General features: G+C 39.7%; 1 long non-coding RNA gene across 2 annotated transcripts in view; it reads right to left on the reverse strand.

Annotated features, from left to right (window-relative positions):
* Positions 1–24,209, reverse strand: part of LOC138749309 (uncharacterized) — a 120,786-nt gene that overhangs the window by 13,939 nt on the left and 82,638 nt on the right. The gene's annotated exons all lie outside the window — the stretch shown is intronic.

The following is a 24,209-nucleotide window of genomic DNA, read 5'->3' on the forward strand; positions in this document are numbered from 1 at the left end:
TAAGATTGGGATGGAAGTTACCAGAAAAATTAATGAAGTTGACAAGCTCATCATGGGTGCATGAAGCAGCCCTGATGTAGTCATCAATACAGCAAAAGAAGTGCTGAGGGGCCTTGCCCATGTAGGCTTGCAACATGGATTGCTCTACAAAGCCCACAAACATGCAGGCAGCCCACAAACAAACAACAAACCCAACCAGTTCCCCTGAACCACCATCATCCTCTGGCTGGCAGAACTTGTCCTCATCCTAAATAATTTCTCCTTTGACCCATCCTACTTTATTCAAATCAAGGAGGTAGCCATGAGTACCACAAGGGTCCCAGCTAGTCCTGCCTTTTTGTTGGCTGTGTGGAATAACCCATGCTACAAGCCTACACATTGAAGACTCCTTAACTTTTCTTCCACTCCATGGACATCTACTTTTGGTGCAGCCTCATGCATACATGATGAGCTCACCAACTTCATCTACTTTGCTGCCAACTTCTACCCCAACATCAAATTTCACTTAATTCATGTCCAGAAACATTCTCCCTTTCCTCAAATTCTCTGTATCCATCCTCTTGACACCCTGTCTCCTGTAAGAATTCTCACAACTTCACTGTCTCTGTTGCATCTGCTCCCAGGACAAGATCTTTCATCTGAGATGTCCTCAGTTTTCAAAATAAATTGTGGCTTCCCCTTCACTACCATTAGCTTGGCTTCACCTGCATGTCCTCTTTTTCTTGCACATCTGCCTTGGCTCCTTAAGCCCCAAAGGAAACAAAGACAGGATTCGTGTTACCTTCACCTGCCACCCCACCAACTTCAACATCCAAAATATCATCTTCCACCACCATCAACAGCATAATCCCCCCCATCAGATGCATCTCCCTTTCCAATGGAGGGAGTGCTCACTTTGAGACTCCCTCATCCACTCATTCCTTCCATCCCGTCACATTCTTGTTACCTCACACTATGGCTGCAGAAAAGGTTCAAGATTCAAGTTATTGCCATTGTAATGAAACAGTGTCTTATTACATGAAATTACTTTTTACCTGCTGCAAGGCAACCAGATTCGCCATTGGCAAAAATTGCCTAACACCGCTTACAGTCAGAGAAAGAGAAGCAAAAGAGAGTCCACCAAGAGTCAATGAGTGCCCATAGATTCACCTCAAATGCTTTTGCAGCTTCCACAGCCACACAGAATCCAGTCCAAACCATTGGCATCAGAGCACCAGATCTGAACATTCAGTACGGTCAGGAAACATTCAGCACCTTTTGCACCTCCTTGCATCCCGGTTCCGATACATGGTACCCCTTCAGCCAGTTTCAAGCCATTCTCCAGCAGTCCACAGCTAGGTGCGAGTCCCCCAACAGCAGATTCCAGCAGTCTCCATGGGTTCCTCACCTTGAGTCGCCAGTGGCTTGTCTTTCAGCTGCAGAGCCCCATCACTGATCTGCTGCTGTGTTCACCATCCCATAAGTCAACTCTCTGCTTCTCCTTCTCAGACACGGGATACTCTCCCTGTTTTCTGGTACCCTGCACCAGTCCTCTGCTCTCCTGGAGTCTGCAACCCCTTGTGGTTGCTGCCTATCAGAAGCGCCGCCATCTTGAGCACATAATTTTAAATAAAACTACTGTTGGTTCCTTTAACAGAGCATTCAAAGCCTATGTGAAGCTAATGGCAGTTGACTGGGCGGGTGGACCCTCTGCTCCTTGCTCCCCACGCGTCCATATCAGCAACAGCACTGCTGTTACAGTGGCTCTGGCAGCACCATTTTTCTAACAAAATGCTGTACTTGTACCCTTACCTCCTCCCTCACCATTATTCAGGCCGCAAACAGACCTTTCAATTGAAGCAAGTCTTCACTTGTGAATCTGCAGAAGTCATCTACTGCATTTATTTGCTCCTGTTGTGGCCTTCTCCTCATCGAAGACTGGGAGATTATTTCGCTGAGCAACTTTGCTCTGTCTGCTGTAATAGCAGGGTTCTTGTAGTGGCAACTCATTTCAATTCCCCATCCCATTCCTATGCCATGTCTGTCCATGGTCACATGCACTGCCCAACTAAGACCACCCACAAATTGGAGAAATAACACCTCATATTCCCTCTGGGCATGCTCCAACCAGATGGCATTAACATCATCTTCTCGACTTTCTGTTAGGATTCCCTCCCCCCCACCCCCATCTCTTTCAGTCTTTATCTCTATGTCTCCTTTTCTCTAGATCCAGCCCCTTGCCTCTCTTTCTTTCCCTATCCATCTGTCTCCTTTGCTCCACCTCATTCATATAGCTACCTCCTCTCTGATCAGTTCTGAGCTTTTCTCTCTTGCCCTCCTATCCATGTCTCATGGCCTCTGCTCCTCTTCTACACTCCTCCATATATGATTCCCCTCATATCTTGATGAAAGGCTCAAGCCCAAAACATTGGTTAAATATCTTCCCCTCCTGCGATCTCTATGGGACCTGTTCAGTTTCTCTTGTACTTTTGTGTATTTACTGCATTCATAGAAACTGCAGACTTTCTTCTTTCGCACATGTTGTACTCCAAACATACAACAAGTGATGGCAACTCTATTGAAGGGTGGTGGTACAGTGGTGAGGGGGAAGGGGGGAGTAGAGATTGACTAAGGTATGTATACCTGGGATGAATCTGGGATCATACCTCATGTTATTAGCCATTTGAAGCTATGGATCTTTTGGATCCCTTAACTTTGAGGAAAAGTAAATGCGTTCTGTTCTTCTGTTCCATCATTGTGTTCAGTGATTTGTTTTCACCTATTCTTTCAGTACAACGATTATTGAAATCATCCTGGAACAAGGTTTAAAAAAAAAACTTTTTTTTTTGGTTGTTGTGGTGTTTGGTGAAATATTTAACCAGACAATACCAAAAGCTCCATCACTGCCTACTTTTGCCCTCCTCAGTTACATGACAAAAGAAGATAACAAATAGGAGAAGTTAAGCCCATTTGGCCTGATAAACATGTTACACAATTCAACAAGATCATGATGGACCTGGTTGTGGACACAAGTTCACCTATCATACCTGCCTTTTCCCCATTACTCTTAATTCCCCTTCTGTGCAAAAATCATTCTAATTCTATCTTATATATGCTATATTTAATGAGGCAGCATCTACTTCTTCCCTGTTCCTTGAGGAAAGCAATTCCTCCCCATCTTTATCTTAAATCTACTCCACCAACTTTTGAGAACATATCCCTTCACCTGCCAGTGGAAACAACTTATGTCCCTCTACCTTATTTATATCTTTCATAAATTTATATGTTCCCGCCCCCCCCCCCCCCCCGCCCCATTCTTCTGAATTCCAGCAAGTATAGTCACAAGTGATTCAATCTTTCCTTATAGGCCAACTCGGTCATCTCTTTAATTAACCTCATGAACCTCTTCTTCACCACCTCCAAAACCAGTATATTCTTTTTGAACAGAGAGACCAAAAGTGAATGTACTCAACAGTACTCAGTTCAGATAGAGCAGAGCCTTGCTGCTCTTAAATTCAATTCCTCTCGCAATGAAGGCCAACTTCTATTTGCCTTTTTGATTACCTGTTACTCCTGCAAAGCAACTATTTTGATTCTGCACATGTGACTGCAATCTTACACCAATGAACTAGTAATCTACTATTTTTTTTCATCCAAAGTGGATGACTTCACATTTACCCACATTGTTCTCCATCTGCCAGACCTGTGCCCCCTCACTTAATTTATCCATAGCGCTCTGCAGATTCTCCATATCTCTGCTCAATTTGTTTTTCCAGTCAATTTAGTGTCATCGCAAAACATTTTTAAAAAAACTTTATTTATTCGTTCAAAAAACAAATCATATATGACATATACAGCAATTAAACATGAACTTTTATATATATATATATAAATATATTATATATATATACACAAATATATTATATATATATACAAATATATTATATATATATATAAATATATCATATATATATAAATATATCATATATATTTATAAATATGTTATATATATATAAAGATATATTATACATATAAATAAGTAAATAAATAAATAAATAAATTTTTTAATATATATATATATATATAAATATAAATAGAAAAAAAAGAACCCTCCCCCCTTCAGCCAACATGTCATCGCAAAACTTAAGAACACTACACAAGTACTCTCTTCCAAAGCATCAATATATACAGTGCTCAGAGGTGGACCTAGTACTAATCCCTGTGACACTCCACTCACCACTGATTGACAACCAGAGAAACCTTGTTCATTGCAGCTTTGTCTTTTCTTAATAAATCAATCCTTTATCCATACATTACCTCCAACTCCATGAATTCTTATCTTATGGATGCCTTTTATGTAGCACCTTATCAAACACCTTCTGAAAATCCAAGTATAAAACTATCCTCTATACTCTGATTCCATACGCCCTCAAAGAACTCCAATGAACTTTTCAAATATTTCATGCCCTTCCTGAATCCACACTGCATCTACTTTCTGCATCTGATGAGGGAACAACTTCTGTCCAGATGTTTCCCTATTTCTTCCTTAATGATAATCAAGTATTTTTCAGTCTACAGACATTCAGCTAACAGATCTATAGTCATCTGCCTTTTGCAAACATCCTTTTCTCAGCAGTAGTGTAACATTTTGCCAGTTAATTTACAGCTAAATCATTATCTCTGATTTTATCATCCTCAGTCTCGATTATTTCTAATGTCGGCTTCCCATTATCATCCAACATGAAGTACAGACCGTGATCTAATCATGCAGCCAGCCTTATATCCTCTATTGAGTCTTTCTCCCCAATCACTGAATTAATTTTAGATATACAGAGGATCCCTGTCTCCCAGCTTCTCAATGTTAAATATCACTGGCTAGCTACTCAGCTCTGAATCACCTCAAAAACAGTAACTCATACATATAGTTGCTCTTCATACACTACAATTCAGCCTTCAACAGTGTTGGTCAAGATGCACCAAACCCTGGACATCTACACCTTCCTCTACAACTGGATCCTTGGTTTCCTCATTGGAAAATCACAGTTAGTATGAATTGGAAACAATGTCTCCTCACTGACTATCAAACAAGTGCATCTCCAGGATGAGTGCTTAGCCCACTGATCTACTCACTACACACCCATGACTGTGTGGCCAGGCACAATTCCAATACTATTTACAAGTTTGCCGATGACACCACAGTTGTCAGCAGAATCACAAACGGCAATGAGGAAGCGTACAGTGGGAGAGATAGATCAGCTCATTGAATGGTGTAACAACAGCAACCTTGCCCTCAATGTTAGCAAAACCAAGGAGATCATTGTGCACTTCAGGAGGAAGTCAGGAGAACACAACCCAGTCCTCATCAAGGGATCAGTAGTGGAGAGGGTCAAGAGCTTAAAATTCCTGGGTGTCAACATCTCCGCAGATCTGTCCTGGAGCCCCCATGTCGATGCAATCATGAAGGTGGCTCACCAGCAGCTATTAATGTCACTGAAGAGTCTCAAAGACTTCTACAGGCATAGCATAGAGAGGATTCTGGCTGCCTCTGGCTGGTATGGAGGGACCAATGCTCAGGACAAGAATAAAAATCAGAGGATTGTTAACTCGACCTATGACATCATAGGCACTTGAATTTGCTCCATCGAGGACATCTATATGAGGCAGTGACTAAAGAAAGCTGCCTCTATCTTCAAGGACCCAGATTCCCCCCCCCCAGGCCATGCCCTCTTCACTCTGCTACCTTTGGGGTAAAATGTACAGGAGCCTAAAGATGAGCACTCAGCAGTACAAGAACAGCTTCTTCACCTCATCATCAGATTCCTGAATGATCAATTAACCAATTCTCACAGGAACATCAGGTAACCCAACACTGCAGGCCCTCTGCTGGAATCCATTCCTTTTGAAACCTGTCACCTCCCTCAAACCCTGGTAAATTATACAAGTGTCCCAACGTTTGTTTGTGATGATCTCCATTTTCCTTCTCTGGTTTCACAACATACATCAGCCAGGGTGGCACGGTTGGTGTAGTGGTTAGCATAATGCCATTACAGTGCCAGCAATCGGGACCGGGCTTTGAATCTCACGCTGTCTGTAAGGAGTGGTAAGTTTTACCCATGTCTGCATCGGTTTTCCCCAGAATCTCTGGTTTCCTCCCACCATTCGAACCATACCAGGGTTGCAGGGTAAGCGGGGTAATTGGGCAGCATGGAATCCTGGGCCAAAATGGCCTGTTACTGTGCTGTATGTGTAAATTTTAAAAAATTATATAGAGCAAACCAACAAAGTGAAAGTAGCAAATTTATTTTCTCCTTGTGTTATGTTCACTCAGAGGAAATTGGTTTCCCTACATCATTTACTACCCAAATTCCAGACCAATATCTTCATCAAGAAGGCTTGCACTCTCAAGAGGTGCAGGGAGAGCTTTTTCTATACCTTTGTATGAGAAGCATCTGCTGATAGAAAAAGCATTGGAAAAAAGCTGCAGAAGGAAGGGGTTTTAAAAAAAACATCAAAGATGTGGGTTTTCTCTGATCTATATTTTTCCTATTCTTCAGTCAGATTCAGATTTCAAATTTTAGATTTATTGTCAGAGTACATACATAATATCACATACAACTCTAAGATTCTTTATCCTGTGGGCGAGGCAGAATTGTCACTTATTGGCAGTACAAAGAAAAATCTGACTCAAGCAAATAAAGAAAGAAATGTAAACAAACTGCAATACAGAGGGAAAAAAAAATCAAAAACTGCAAAATTAAGGACCCAGATCCCCCCAGGCTATGCCCTCTTCACTCTGCTACCATCGGGATAAAACGTACAGGAGCCGAAAGATGAGCACTCAGCGGTAGAAGAGCAACTTCTTCACCTTAGTCACTGATTGAGTTTTGTTGTTGAGGATTCTGATGGGGGAGAAGTAGCTGTTCCTGAACCTGGTGGTGTGAGTCTAGTGGCACCTATACCTCTTTCCTGATGGAAGCAGTCATGCGTGTGCTGGGTGGTGTGGATCCTTGATGATTGCTGCTGCTCCCAGACTGCTGTGTTCCCTGTAGATGTTCTTGAATGGTGGAGAGTGTTTTATCTGTGATATCCTGCGTTGTGTCCTCTACCCCCCTTTGCAGGGCTTTATGCTCAGGGGCATTGGGGTCAGTGGAGATTCTTGAAGAAGTCCAAGGTGTGGTTTCTCAAAGAGAATTGCAGAGGAAATTGAGTCAGGAGGCTGGAAACTTTTGCCTCCCACTGAAGTATAAACCAAACTTAAAGTGCATCTGCTTCAGGCAGAAAACCAGCCGTGCTAAAGGGTGAGCATGCAACAGAGATAGGAATTTGAAGTCACAAATTGTACTGCTTTTATTCTCTTTCTCTGCACCTTGGAAACATTGCTTTCCCCATGCAAAAGGAAGAAAATCTACTTTACTGATATAAATTGGAGCCATTTGCCACTAATAGTCTCGATTATTTTGTGCCCAAATAGATTGCAATTCCTGGCTGACATTTTAAATATGTGTCAAAAATCAGGAACCTCCATCCATGCTAGTTGGCTTGTTTTATGGCACATAGTGCTCTTGTTTGTGTGTGTCATTGTATCCTTGGCAAAGTTACAACCACCTGCTCACTCATCAATATATTCTGTCTGCTGGCTGACAACAATGCAGATCTCTTCAACACTGTAAATGTAGGCTGCCAGAATCCATCTAACAACATTATCAAACCCTCCCAATGTGAAGCTCTGATTTGTGCCAAACAAAATTAAATGGAACACAGTACAACATCTTTAACACAATAAAAGGTCAGACCAATACTGGCCTACCACCATTATACAAAAGCTAAATACTGGGGATACCAAATGGTTGAAACCAAAACCATATAACCATTTACAGAGCGGAAACAGGCCATGTCGGCCTTTCGAGTCTGCGGTTCACTTGAACAACTCCACTCGCTCAATCCTCTTGCTCTCCGCCAATGTCCCTCCAACCCCCTCACCTCCATGTACACATCCAACCTTCTCTTAAATGACAGAAGGGACCCTGCCGCAATTATCTTATTTGGAAGAACATTCCATTCTGCCACCACTCTCTGAGTGAAGAAGCATCTTCTATCTCCTAAAGTAGAGACAATTTAATGCTCACAGATCACACAGATATGTGGCAGTGTATTTAAAAGTTTGGGTCACTGACATTCCATCAAGTTGCAAGGTGCCAAAATGGTGGCAAGAAAGGAGAAAATAAAAGGGAGATCATTCAAAGGGAGTGAAACAAGGAAGATTGAATTACGCAAAGCAACTATTGTGTAAGATGAAAGGTGGGGTGGGGGTGGTAATAGGGCAAATATAGAATCTGTAGCAACAAATTCCACAGATTCACTAACCTTTGGCTGTAGAAATCTCAGTTCTAAAGGACATTATTTTATTCTGAAGCTATGCCCTCTGGACCTGGATTCTACCCTGACTATGAACGTATTTTCTACATCGATACTATATAAGGCTTTTCAATATTAGACCATAAGACATTGGAGTAGAAATAGGCTATTCAGCCCATGAATCTACCCCACCATTAAATCATGAGCTGATCCATTTCCCCACTCACCTACACTGCCCGGCTTTCTCACCACAATCTTTGATGTCCTGGCTAATCAAAAACCTATCAATCTCTGTCTTAAATACACCCAATAACCTGGCCTCCACAACTGCCCGTGGCAACAAATTCCACAGATTTACCACCTTCTGGCTGAAGAAATTCCTCCATATCTCTGTTCTAAGCAAAAGCCCTTCAAATTTGGAAGTTGTACCCTCTTGTCTTAGACATTTCCCAGCATCAGAAATAACTTTCTGCATCTACTCTGTCCACGCCTTTCAACATTTGAACTGTTTCAATGAGTTCCCCCATCATTCTTCCAAATTCCATCGAATATAGGCCAAGTCTTGCCAAATGTTGCTCATATGATAAACCTTTCATTCCTGAAATCACCGTAGCAAACTTTCATTGAATCAACTCGAATCTCAGCACATGATTTCTTAAATGAGGTGCCCAAAACTGATCCAATACTCCAAGGGAGGTCTTCTCAGTGCCTTCTAAAGCCTCAACATCACATTCCTGCTCTTGTATTCTATTTCTTTTGAAATCAATGCTAATATTGCATTTGCCTTCTTTACCACCGTCTCAACATGCAAGTTATTAGGCTATCCTGGATGAGGACTTCCAGGTCCCTTTGCACCTGGCTATTTTCAATTTTCTCCTCATTTAAAATTAGTCTGTCCATTTATACTACAACAATTATCCAAAATCAGATTATCTGTAATCTTCATTTATCCAATTTTATTTCAGTCCTCGAAGTGATGTCTGTTTATGAAAAAATTTGGATAAATGAGGATATCCAAAATAATCAGAAATTCTCAGTTATCCAAACTGATCTTACCGGTTGAAAACAAAATTCACCTGAAATGAAATTAGAATAATGATTGTCCTCTTTTCAGGTAACTCATTGCCCTCTCTCTTTTCATTTCTTCTTTACCTTCTTCTTTGACATTTCTCTCCAACACTCCCTCTCAAACTGCATGCCACTATCTCCTAGCCGCAAACGGTCAGAAGAATCCCTTATCGCAACATCATTAAGGAGAGCAGCCTCTCAGGCAGAAGCAGGACCTCGGTGGGGAAGCATCAGTGATCATCACCAGCGGTTGGAAGGTGGAGTGTGTGCAGGCAAATACTGGGTGTCGGGCTCCCACATCAAGAACCAGGATGAGAAGCCGGAACAGCCTCTGCCAGACCAAGCCCACAGGGAGACTGAAGCCCACCGACTCACCACTGAGTGTTGCACTAGCCAGGGAAGCCTTCCCGGAGATCAGCAGAAGCAGTGGGGCCATGTTGGGGATCAGACGCAGTGGTTGAGAGGTGTCAGTGATTGGCAATGACTTTGGGGATGTGTTGGGGATTGGCAGCAGCCAGCACTTTTTGCTGAGAATTAAACATTATTTTTATGCTTAAAAACCCTTCCCTTGTTGTGAGTTGTTTAAGCAATGATACAAGTAATTTGCTGATGCTACTTGGCTGATTTAAAAAAAAATGACCGTTATCTGAAAAACATTTATCCAAAATAGGCCCAGTCATGACCATTTTGGATAATCGGAGTTGTTCTGTATTCTTTTCTTGCAAAGTGCATGATCATGCACTTTCTGACATTATATTTTATTTGCCACTTCTCTACCCTTTCTCCTAATCTGTTAAAGTTAAACATGCACCCTCTGTGTTTCCTCTACACTACCTGTTCCTCTACTCACCTTTGTGTCATCTGCAAACTTGGCCACAAAGCTATTCCATATCCAAATCATTAATATACAAAATAAAATGAAGCAGCCCCAACACTGACCCCTGTGGAACACCTTTAGCAACTTAATCATCATATGGCAGGCAATCATAATAAGATCCTTGTATTCCAAATCACTGCTTCCTGCCATTTAGCTAATTATGTTCTATGTTTCCATGGGCTCTTATTCAGTTGGTTTGAATGAGATTCTCCTCATTCTCCAAAACTGCTGGAATTTCAAGCCCAGAGCCATCAAACTCTCCTCATACATTAATCCTCTCACCTCTGGGATTATCCTCGGAAACCTCCCTTGGACCCTGTTCAATGCCAACACATCCTTCCCAAAATCTGCAGCCCAATGCTCCAAATATGGTGTGACCATAAAGCCTCAACATTACATGATTTTTTTTTAAAAGATGCAAAACAATCGCTTAAGGTAAGGTGAATGCTTAAAATTTGAAATAAAAATATCAAATGCTAATGTTGTTGGTTGCAACACTTGTTTCAGTTATCAACAAAAGGAGAATGAGAACCTAGCAACCTCCATGATACCAATGGATTCTACTGCGGGAACAGCCTTTCAAGGAATATTAATCCTTACCCTGAAAGAGAAATTCCTTCAAAAGGCAGGTGCAGAGACAGTGTAGGCTAGGTAACTGGAACACACTGGCTTCCATGATCACAGGGGGATCAAGGGCAAATGGGGTTTCTCCATACATGGCAGCCAGAGGAGTTGAGTATGGTCTATCTCGGTGTAACATTCATGGGCTGCCTGTGTTAACAATGCACTGATAAACCAGAATGTAGGTGATTGTGAAGTTCCACCATCGAATGAGCATGGTTAACATTACACTGTAAATGTCAGATTAATTTTACATGCATAATTTATCTTTTATTCAATATTTTATTCCTTGAGAAATTACACTGCTCATATTGGGAGAAGTTGCAACAGTTTTTGTTTCCTCTGCTTTTTAAATAATCAGAGCGAATTGACTTTGTTTGTATAAAGTCATCAGCTGATACAATGCCATATAAAAAAAATATTCATGTATTCTCTGCGATTTTGCAATGAACAAATGTCAGCAATGCATTCTTATAAAGGAACAATTGGTCATGGTGGTGGTTGGAACAGCAGACAATGTAATTTTTAAAAAAAAATTAACCATAGATTTGGAGAAAAGTCCTTGTGATACTTTAGACATGGTGTTGATATCTTTCTTTTGAAGGGCTAGGTATAGCAAAACAATGTTTTATTTTCAAAGATTTTAAGAAATGAAACAAAAGGGAAAGACAAGATTTCCATTCCTGCACCCTTTTTCAAGATATTCAAAAGAGCCTGACGATCAATGAATTACATTTGAAACCTAGTCACTGTTACAATGCAAGAAATGTGGCACTCAATTGTAAACAGCAAGATTCTATCTACAGTAATTAGATCATCAATTTTAGAGCTGTTGATTAAAGGGGGCACATTGGGGAGTTATCTCCTGAACCCCACCATTCTTCTTCGAAACATTGCCACATGATCCATTATATCCACATCAGAAAGCAAATGCACATTCTGCCTTTAAATGCAATATCTCTGGCAGTGTATCATTCTCTCTGCCACCTTTTGGCACCAATCGTTAATTTCCAAAATTGATTGTAAATACATTTCTTTGGGCGGTTTGCTCTGTGCAGCAGGTTAATAAGGGCTTTAGTCCCATCAGAAAATTATGGTAAGAAAGAAATAATAATGATAATATGAATAATATGTTTATTGACATGCACACAAGTGTAAATTCTTCCTTACTTCAGTGAATAGGTCCTTTATTTTAAAAAAAAACAGTAGTATACATTAACTTATTATATGGAAAGAGATAATGAATACAAATAATAGATAATAAATATTTATAGTTACAGTAATGTAATTTAATAAGTGGCAATTTCATTAGTGCACAGATTTTTTTGTGCTGTTGTAATTTATGATTAGAGGAGTAGGAAGAGGCCTAAGAGCATTAAAGTTATTGGAAGCAAACTGTTCTTGAACCTCGAGATGCTGGTCTTCAGACTTCTGTACCTTTTCCCCAAAGGGAGCAATGAGAAGAGGTTGTGACCTGGGCGATGGGGTCCTTTACGATGCTGGATGCCTCCTTGAGGCAGTGCCTCATGAGGATGCCTTCAATGGATGGGAAGACAAGGCCTGTGATGGATTGGGCTATTGTAATGTGGAGGGTCATGTGATCTCTCCAGCAGGAACCCGATCAGAAGCCAACACTATTATCAATCAAGGACAAGACCACTCATGTTGAGCACCCACCTTGTAATGGGCATTTTCAAAAGATCATACAGGTAATCACTGGCTCTGTTAATCACCTGGGCTGCTCCTACTGACCAATAGGGGTATAATCACTGAGACGTGGAGCAGCGGGGTATTGTTCCCCAAGGAATGAATCCAAGCTCCACTCCAGGTCATGACACTGGAGAATCGATATCAAGGTGTGTGCTAGTAGTGGGTGGGTGGGGGGGGGGCTTTATGGGGCACACTGATTAATCATCGTCATCGTACTGTGCTTCATTTATTCCTTATTAATGCTTGTGCCGTACCTGCACTAGGTCAAGGGCTGGTGGATACTGTTGTTATGTTTTGGTCTACTCTAAATCTAGCAGAATTTACAGTCATGGCTTGTTCAATCGGGTCTGATGTGATTGTTTTATATAGCATAGAATCCCCATCATTCAGAATTAAATCAACTGTAAAAACCAGAAAAGAAATATCCAGGAAATAAATAAATAGATAGATAATCTTAAATAAATAAAACTGGGCAGATGGATTGCATGGGGGAGTGCTGAGACAACTTTGGACATACAGATTTTCCCTGCTGAACTAGTAATGCTTCTCAATACACACACATTCTTTTCATCGTTGACACTTGCGTGGAGCTGAGCAGAGTTGTCAGTGCAAGGAAGGTGCGCCAAGGTCCTGACTAGAACATTTGCATGAAGGTGAGTCAGGTTGTCAGTGATAGGAAGGTGCAGCGAGGGCTTAACCAGGATACTGGTGTGGAGATGAGTCGGGTTGTTAGTGATTGGAACATGCACTGAAGTCTTGTCCGGGCTACTGGTGAGGAGGTGAGTCGAGTTGTCAGCATGAAGAAGTTGCATTGGAATGAAATGGCAGCAGTCAGTATGAAGACCCAGTCAATGCTGCTCGCTGCTGGGGTGAATCTCCCAAAATGTCCTCCTCTTTCTGGCTGGTAAGAGTCATTAACTTTATTAGGATTGGGTATATTTGTAAGGCTTTATCTGTAAACTTGGGGAAGGAAGTTAATTATGATGGTAAGATGGTTAGCATAACTGCTTGTGAAACATTGTTAAACCCAGCAACTGGGGTTCAAATTTAAATTTTGTAAATTACGGGAATTACCTGGTGAAAGTGAACTTTACAAAATTAAAGACTACAGACTAATTAATTTTTTTTTCCAATTACTAACATTTTGCATAGTCTTATATCCTTTAAATTGTGCATTCTAAAAGAAGAGGTTTCATTTAGGCATTGGAAGAGTGAGTTTCAGTCAAATGGAAAATTCATACATTTGACATTTGCGATCCCCATAGGTGCCGGATAATGGGGATTCTACTGTACTCTGTGCAGGTCTGCGAGTGAGTGTGACTCTCTGTGGTAAATTTCCCTCCTGGGAAATAAAAGCTGTTATTACATTCAATCTGTATCTAGACTCATTGCTTCTCGGACCCGTGGAACTTGTTCCTCACATTATAGCGCTGCGAGCAGGGTCTGAGGAGTCTTATACCCTTTCTATACTAATACTTCAAGCCAAGTATAATCCATTTTTATTATGTCTCATCTACCTGTATAAATGTGATGAAGCCAGATTTTTTTTTGGGGGGGGGGGGGTCATTTCAGACCTGTCCTTTATCTGCCAAGCAAGGTAGAATCAGAGCCAAAGCAGTGCAAGTGTGAAAGGGCGAGCCATGTTGCCATGTCCAGATGAAAAGGAATGCAATGTCCCACCATTTGTTGCTCTAAGAAGCCAGCTTGCTGTGTAAAACCACTCACTGATCCAACATTTCTTTTGTTCTGTGCGATTAAGCAAGTTGGATTCCAGAGACCGGTCATGTATACGTCAATAATGCTGTTTTTTAGTGTTAAAAGAGCATTTGTTGGTCACAAGCCTGGGTGAAATGTTCTGGAATCGCAGAAAGAAATCTCCACACAGTGAGGACTGATACTAGCACCAGGTCTGAAAACCTACCAAGGCTATCTGCCGACTACGGGAGACCAATGGACTGATCTGAGCATGGAGTTCTGTAAGGATAAAGTAGGAGACCATGTGGTCTTCCTTCCTAGAGAGGTGAGTTTCCTGGCATATAAGGGGAGCCAGAGGAGCACTTTCAGGTTCTAACAGCCAGCAGCATACACAGGAAAAAAAAACATCTAATGAGTGAGGTGAATGTGCTCATCCTGTGCTGTAGCTCAGAGGAAGCAGCCCACATCGCATAGAATCGGGCATTAAAGTCTGAGCTGAAGGAGATTGAGGCAATGTGCTGTCTCATATTAAATTACAACAACTCTGTGGGGTCTACACCAGACGCACTGAGGAGGTCAGGAAGCCAAGTGCAGTCATGCTCGCTGCCCTTTTAAGTCAGCAAATTCTCAGCCAAAGAGCTGACTGGACTGGGGGAGCACTACATGAAATGGCCAGGGGACTGCTGGTCCATGTGGCTGCTCCAAATCTGGGATCAAGGTAATGCAAGGGTGAGCCTGCCCATGAGAAGGAAAACACCCTGGGTAGACTGTCCAAACAAAATGCCATCAGGAATGCCTTGCAGGATTCCTCTTAGTTGGTTGACCAGGATGTGTTCCTCTGGGAGTGCATGGTAGCAGCAATCCAGACCACTTTCCCTTCCCTGGATGACCAGGAGCTATAGACCCATGAGGAGTGAAGCACCCTAGAAAAAGGAGTTATAGCGGTTGGGGAATAGGCGGTCACCACTGCACTCTACGAAGGCACAGCTGATCGTGATTGGCCCGAAAGTTCCCAGGTCAACCCTGCCCTCATCAAATGTTTGATGATCACATTCTCTCTGCACCTACAAAGAGCCATGGAGAGATCCCACACATGGCCAAAAGGAAAATTCTAGGTGCGGAAGTCTCCACCACAAAGGAGGAGACACAGCAGCTTGTATGTTTATTGGGCTACTGGAACAAGCATTTACCTCACCTGATGCTGCTGCTGCCCCTCTTGTACAATGTCTCCTGAAAGAAGGCCACCTTCAAGTGTAGCCCCAAACAACAGACAACTTTTGAGATGGCCAACCAAGTGCTCTCATCTTCCCATCACGCACTGAGTCAAGTCCACGGATGCCACGTAAAAGTAGGGTCTTGTCAGGGGAATGTCACATGATGATGTAGGGTTAGGATGCAGGAGCCTGATCCTCCTAGTGAATTAGTAGAAAGAAATGTTTTGAACTATTAAAAATGTTAAAATACATTTAAACACTTCCACAATATTTTCCAGATGCCTCCAAAGAAAGATAAATGAGCTGCTACCTTGCCTGGAGCCTGATGTGATGAGAAGACCAAGAGAGATTGGAGACGCTGTGAGTCAGAAGCAGGGAGTTAGCACCAAAGCTACTCCTTGTGTGAGTGAATCTGGCAACGGGACTTCTGCTGAAGTCGCTGTCCCAGAGCATCGAAGAGATGGTGACGGAGAAGACCCCGGAAGCACATTGCACTTGTACGAGAAACCAGGGCCTTCAGAAATTCCATTGAAAGAAGAAGGAGTTGGGCAAATGGGACAGGTGAGAAGAAGAGGAAGATGAAGAGGAAGCTGTGCTACTAGAGGTGGAAGTATTAAAAGAAGCTAACATTTTTAAAAGTAAAGAACATAAGAATAGATTCATTAATAAAAGAATTTCATGAAATGAGAAGAAGTGAAAGGAGAAATAAATAAAGCTGTGAATGTTAATAAGCTGAAAAGAAAAATTATAAATTAGATGGGAAAATGAAGAAATTGCAGGGAGACATGCAACATATGGAGAAAGAGTTACTAGAGTGGAAGATTACATCACTGCCTTAATTATAGAAAATCAGAAGCTTCAGCAAAAGGTAGACATATTGGAAAAAAAAATGAGCAGAAAGAATAACATTAAATAATGGATTTTAAAGAAGGACTGGAGGAACAAGATTCAACTGCTTTCTTTGCAAAATGGATCCCTTAATTAATGGATCACATGAACTTTGAGCGCCCTTTTGAGATTGAAAGAGCATACAGAGCTCTCAGACCAAAACTGCTTCCAAATCAGAACCCATGTTCTGTATTAAGTTTCTCCGATATCAAGACAGAGAGAAGATTCTGACATTAGCGGCAGAAAGGACAAGAGCAAGGAAAGGCCCACTTGAGTACACAGGGGTTCAAGTTCTATTTTATTCCGATGTAAGTGCTGATTTATTTGAAAGAAGATGAGAATTAAATCCAGTTAAGAAGATTCTTTGGGAACAAGGATATCGATTTGTACTGTGCCATCCGGCAACTTTGAAGATTCTCATGCCTGGAGGTAAAAAATATATTTTTTTCTTGAGCTTTGTGCAAGCAGAAGACTTTATGCAAAATCTCCCTAGAGTCCAGGAAGAATAAAGAATCAGAGGAATAGCAGCTATCAATATGTGTCAATTTATGATGAATGCATAGTTTAAAATACTCTACTTATTTTTTTGTTGTTAATTTTTGAAAGAAAATAATGATTTCTTTTCTGAATTGTTTTCTCTTTTACATATATATTAAATAATTAAAGATTAATATACTAGGAGGTTGTGGGCAGAGATGGATTTTTGACTCTATCTGTACCATGTGTGTAATTATGACTCTGGTTGCGACATGTAAAATAGAGGGAAAATACTGTTGGCTATTATTTAGCAAACACCTGGGGGAAGGTTCTTGTTGACATTGTTAGAAATGCAGTAATATCTATGCTCCAGAAGTCAGTCTATTTTGCATTCTTTATCGGGATTGCTGGAGAAGGTGCTCGCCAATACACTGGATTTTGAATAAAAGAGTCAAGGGAGGAGGGGCAGAGGCAGACAAATTAGTGGATTAATAAGGGGAGTAATAATAGTGAAAGTTATACATTTTAATGTTAATGGACTAAACAGATGTATGAAAAGAAAAAGTGTGCTAGTACATTTCAGAAAATGGGAGCAGATCTGGCTTTTTTGTAAGAAACACAAAAAAAAATTATATTTAATAATTTTTACTGAATTTTATATATTCATACAAAAAAGTGTAAAAACAAGAAAAAATATGGTGTACAGGTATGGAGTAATTACAATGTACCCTAGAATAAAAATGAACATTAAACTTCAGTTTTCAAAACATTGCATCTAATCTTCTTAAGGTTCAAGCATGATAAGGTTTGGGTCATCCATTGAGCATAACTGGGAGGATTAGAGCCCTTCCATCTTAGCAAAATAAATCTTCTAGCCATTAAATGGCAAAAACTATCACAAAGCAATCTGACTTCAATAATTGACTGCAAGAGACACATTTAGTTGAGAAAGAGCATTTGAAGTTAAAAATAGACTGGTTTGAGTATGTGGCAGCTTCATGGCTTAATTCTAAGGCAAGAGGAGTGGCAATTTTATTAAGAAAAATCTTCCAATTAAAATACAAAATACAATATGGAGATATGTGATGATACATTGCAAAATTTATTTAGAATTATGGACTATCCTAAATCTTTATGCACCAAGTGTGGATGATGAAAAATTTATACAGGAAACCTTTTTTTGAACTTAGCAGAGGCACAAGAGAATATTTTAATAGGAGGAGTCTTTAATTTCTGTTTGGATCTAATCTTAGTCAGAACTGCTTGAGGAATACCAAGAGCTAAAGCAGCCAAAGCCACATTGGTACTTATGAGAGACTTGAACTTAACAGATGCACAGAGAAGAATTCAACCTAGAGAAAGAGATTATTCTTTTTATTCAAATAGACATGGCTTCTATTCTAGAATTGATTCTTTTTTTTTTCATTTCAGCACAATTACAGGGCAGGATATTAGATGCAAATTATAAAGCAAGGATTTTGTCTGATCATTTGCCTTTATTAATGACAATTGTGATGCCAGACAAAGAGAAATCAGTTTCTAGATGGAGATCAATTTCACGACTATTAAAAAGACTAGCTTTCTGAGATACCATTAGAGAACAAATACAGCTATTTTGTGATACAAATTTGAACATTGTGAATGACAAGTTTGTAATACAAGATCCATTGAAATCATATCTTGGAGGTCAAATTATAAGTTTTAAATCTAATATCAAGAAGGAGTATGTTAAAGAGGTAAATCGATTAGAACAAGGAACAACAGTTTTGGGAAAAAAATATCTTCAAAAGAGAAGCTCTCAGGATAAACATGGACAACTAATTAATAAAAAGTAAACCAATATAATTCATTACAATCCTATAGAATAGAAAAGGCAATTATAAGAACTAAACAAAGGTATAATGAGTTAGGTGAAAGATTACATAAAGTACTTGCATGGCTATTGAAAGGAGAGTCAGCATCAAGAACAAATAATGTAACTAAAATTATTTGAATGTTGATAGCTATAAACCTCAAGAAATAAATGAATCTTTTAAGAAATTTTACTCTAATCTATATAGGTCAGAATCTCTAAGAGATGAGAATGAAATATTTATCTCAGATATATTTACCTAGATCGAGCATGGAAGAAAAAGCAGAATTGAGTGCTAATTTTATATAATTAGAAGTGAAGGAGACAATCAGTTCTTTACAAAGTAATAAAGCACCAGGAGAAGTTAGTTTCCCATTTGAATTTTATAAAGAATTTAAAGATTTATTGATTCCTATTTTTATGGAAATACTTGATCAAGTATTAAGGATGCATACTCATCCAGAGTCATTTTTGACAGCAATAATTACTGATACCAAAAAAAGATAGAGAACCTTTGAAACCATCACCATAATGACCTATGTTATTATTGAATGCAGATTTAGGGATATTGGTGAATAGGGTGACTAAATTAATAAATGTAGACCAGGCAGGATTAGTTAAAAAGCAGACAATGTGGCCAGACTACTTAGTCTTATACATTTAGCACAAAAAAAAGTTTCTAAGTATTGCTATGTCTTTAGATGCAGATTAAATTTTTTTGGACATATTGGAATGGGATAAATTTGGATTTGGTCAAAAATTTGTAAATTGGATTAAGGCATTATATAATCATAGTACAGGTAAAGTAAATAACTAATGATATATATCTACTTAATTTCAACTGATGAGATCAAGTAGACAAGGATATCCTGTGTCTCCAGATTTGTTTATACGAGCTCTGGACCCATTAGCAGAAGTAATTAGAAGTGATTTGTAAATTAAGGGATTTAAGGTTGGTCAAGAAGAGCATAAAATTAGTTTATTTGCAGATGATGTTTTGATATACCTGACAGAACCTGAGACTTCCTTAAGGAAACTAAACTTGAACTTTGAAGAATATGGTAAAATCTCTGATTATAAAATAAATTGAGAAAAAAGTGAAATTATGCCGCTTACAGAAGGAGATGAAAGTGATTGTCAAAGAAATTCTCAATTTAAATGGCCAAAAAATAAGATTAAATATTTAGGGATTCGAACAATATTTTTAAAAAAATAATACAAATTGAATTATTGCCAATACTCAAAAGGGTTGAAGTTTTTTTTAATATATTGAATGGCTTTACCTACAACATTAATAGGAATTGTTAATTGTATAAAGATGAATATATTTCCAAGAATTCAATATCTCTTTCAAACTTTACGTATACTACTGTCACAAAAGTTTTTTCAGCAATTAAATAAATATGTAAGGACATTTCTTTGGAAAGTAAAATGTCAAGAGTTTTGATAGAAAGAGTAATATGAAAATGTGAATTGGGGGGGCCTACAGCTTCCTAACTTTAAGAATTATTAGCGAGTGGCTCAAATTAGATTTCTTACCTCTCTCATTGAAGGAGTAGAAAAAAATAGTATAGGACAAAATAGAGTTAGATAAAATAGTAGAGAGATTAGCAGAGGAATTTATATATAAATGCGATTCAAAATTATTAACTAGGGTTAAAGAAAAAATAAATTATGAAATTGGAATAAAAGGAAATATATCGCCTAAAATGTCTTTAATTCAAAATCAACTTAGACCTTTTTCAAAAGATAACTGCTTTTTAATAATTTAGTTTAGTAAGAGTATTAAAAATATTGAAGATTGTTATGAACAAGGTCAATGGATATCCTTTGAACAGTTGAGGAATTAACATGGAATATCTAACAATGCTTTATTCTGTTATTTCCAGCTAAGAGCATATTTAGAGAAAAGATAGGTTCAGAGAGGTGCAACCTCTTATTAGGAGAGGAAATACTAAGAAATTTACTTCTTCAATATAGCTTTTTAACCGCAAAATGGAATGATCAAACAAGGAGTGCAAAAATGAAGACAAAAATGGGAGTTGGACTTGAGTATTATAATTGATGAGAAAAGATGGTTAGATGCCTGTCAAGATAACATGACAAATACTATTAATGTAAGATAATAGATTAGTTCAGTATAATTTTCTACATCAGTTATATTTAATACTACATAAATTGAATAGAATGAAATCAGATCTATCAGATCAATGTTCCAGGTGGCCAAAGAACAAACATGAACTCTACTCCATGTCAAGAGCAAGGGCCAATGCTGGAGAATCAACATCAAGGTGATGGCCAGTAATGGTTGGGGGGCTTAATTATCATCGTGCCATGCTTCTTTTTTCATTATTTAATGTTGATGCCATACCTGCACTAGGTCAATGGGTGGTGGGTACTGTTGCTGTGTCTTCTTCTACTGAATATAATTGTCTAGTGTTGTTTAGAGTTATAATTTGTTTAGTTGTATCTGATGTTTTATGTACTTTGAGTCCCTGTGGCAAATTTTCCTCGGGAAAATAAAGACCATTATTACATTCTGTGATAAGATTCATTGCTTCTCTAACCCATCAAAAATTTTCTTCACATAACAGTTATGTTTGCTATCCTCTGCAGCTTTCTGTACTTCTGGGCACCCAATTTACCAAACCAGGTCATGATGCAACCAATCATTATAGTTTCTACAGCATACCTATAAAGGTTAGATTGAGTGCTCGACAACATACCAAATGATTTCAAATTTCTTAAAAAAATAGAGGTGTTGATGTGCATCCATGTGCTGACTCCAGAAGAGGTCTTTTGACATGTGTATCCTAGGAACGAAAAGGTTCTAACCCTCTCCACCTCTGTCCCAGGTGTGTGGTCACTTGGACATCTCTTCCTATCTTAGTTTACATTGAGAGCAAGAATGTTTTTTTTTTTTAAGTTATTTCATTTAGACATACAGAATGGTAACAGGCTATTTTGGCCCATGAGTCTATGCTACCCAATTAACCTACACTCCCAGTACATTTTGAACAGTAGGAAGAAACTGGTTCCCCTAGGGAAAACCCACACAGACAGTGCAGGATTTGAACCGTGCTTTCAGTCACTGACACTGGAAGAGCATTGCACTTGCCACTCTGCCAACTATGCCCCCAATCCATTCTGGCACCAGCCAACCCAATTATCGACTTCCATCCTTTATTCTGACTCAATTTCCCATTATTCAGCCATCAACAGTGATGTCTTCAATTAATTTATAGATTCAACCCATATATGGCTACACAGTCATGGTTGCACAGGGAGTAGATAACTCTTTCTTCTCTTTGGCTTGGCTTCGCGGACGAAGATTTATGGAGGGGTAAATGTCCGCGTCAGCTGCAGGCTCGTTTGTGGCTGACAAGTCCGATGCGGGACAGGCAGACACGGTTACAGCAGTTGCGGAGGAAAATTGGTTGGTTGGGGTTGGGTGTTGGGTTTTTCCTCCTTTGTCTTTTGTCAGTGAGGTGGGCTCTGTGGTCTTCTTCAAAGGAGATTGCTGCCCGCCGAACTGTGAGGCGCCAAGATGTATGGTTTGAGGTGATATCAGCCCACTGGCAGTGGTCAATGTGGCAGGCACCAAGAGATTTCTTTAGGCAGTCCTTGTACCTCTTCTTTGGTGCACCTCTGTCACGGTGGCCAGTGGAGAGCTCGCCATATAACACGATTTTGGGAAGGCGATGGTCCTCCATTCTGGAGACGTGACCTACCCAACACAGTTGGATCTTCAGCAGCGTGGATTCGATGCTGTCGGCCTCTGCCATCTCGAGTACTTCGATGTTAGGGATGAAGTCGCTCCAATTAATGTTGAGGATGGAGCGGAGACAACGCTGGTCGAAGCGTTCTAGGAGCCATAGGTGATGCCGGTAGAGGACCCATAATTCGGAGCCGAACAGCAGTGAGGGTATGACAACAGCTCTGTGTACGCTAATCTTTGTGAGGTTTTTCAGTTGGTTGTTTTTCCAGACTCTTTTGTGTTGTCTTCCAAAGGTGCTATTTGCCTTGGCGAGTCTGTTGTCTATCTCATTGTCAATCCTTGCATCCGATGAAATGGTGCAGCCGAGATAGGTAAATTGGTTGACTGTTTTGAGTTTTGTGTGCCCGATGGAGATGTGGGGGGGGCTGGTGGTCATGGTGGGGAGCTGGCTGATGGAGGACCTCAGTTTTCTTCAGGCTGACTTCCAGGCCAAACATTTTGGCAGTTTCCGCAAAACAGGACGTCAAGCGCTGAAGAGCTGGCTCTGAATGGGCAACTAAAGCGGCATCGTCTACATAGAGTAGTTCACGGACAAGTTGTTCTTGTGTCTTGGTGAGAGCTTGCAGGCGCCTCAGATTGAAGAGACTGCCATCCGTGCGGTACCGGATGTAAACAGCGTCTTCATTGTTGAGTAGCTATGGGGACTAGGCATACAACACTAAGGTGCCCTTGTCAGCAACAAGGAAATGTTACTGAATTGCACTTGCTGGATTATCCCTCGAATTGAATCCTTTACTTCCTGTTGAAAAGTCTGCAATCAGTAAAGATGGATAACATCTCCTCCTTCATCACATTCAAACTAGTGTTCATTGAGAATGTGTACTCTGTCCTTTACCCTAACTCTACATCCATGACTTTACTGCAAAATAACACTCCAACAAATTTGCCAATGACAGTGCCAGAGTAGTTAGACCATCAGATAACAACACGACTAAATACAGTAAAGAAATTGAAGTCTGATTGCATGGTGCCAAGATACCAACACATAATGAACAAAAAGATTATCGACTTCAGGAAAGGGAGGCAGAAGTCATGCCCCTGTCCATATTAATACTGCTGAAGTCAAAGGAATAAATAGCTTAAAGTTCTTAAGAATAAGTAGATCCAAAATCCGAGATTCCTTCAATTTTAATTTAAAAATAGAAAAAAAGTATGATAAGTGAAATTCATCAACTTTTGCCTACTGCAAAGGCAGAGAAAGAAAATGAGTTTGAGAATGTACCTCATTGTTCATTACTTTAAGGGAATACTAAATCTTTTTCTATCATTCTCAATTTTGAGATGAAGAGGGTTCAGTATGAAAGAAAGGATATCAAAGCTGATAATTGGGTGATGTTGCACCTGAATATACAAGCCATGTGTTGAGCTCTTGACCACCACTGGTTACCAGTTATAGAAACACATTGTATATTAATCATCTGAAAAAAAATCAGTTGTAATTTTTTCTGTTCAAAATTTAGATTTGGATTAGATAAATGACATTGCATTCAACCCTGAGATTCTTTTTTTTTCCTGCAGGCCCAGCAGATTTTCAAAAATAAACTGTACTCAAGAAAGTTTATGTATAAATAGAGAGAAAATCGAACAAACTACAAACAAAATGACTGTACAATAGAGAAAATAGATATTCAAAATAGTAAATAATGTGGAAAGTAATTGTCCTTAAATGGGTCTCTGAGTTTATCATCGAGGATT

Source organism: Narcine bancroftii, chromosome 1 (genome assembly GCF_036971445.1).
Source record: "Narcine bancroftii isolate sNarBan1 chromosome 1, sNarBan1.hap1, whole genome shotgun sequence".
Taxonomy (NCBI): domain Eukaryota; kingdom Metazoa; phylum Chordata; class Chondrichthyes; order Torpediniformes; family Narcinidae; genus Narcine; species Narcine bancroftii.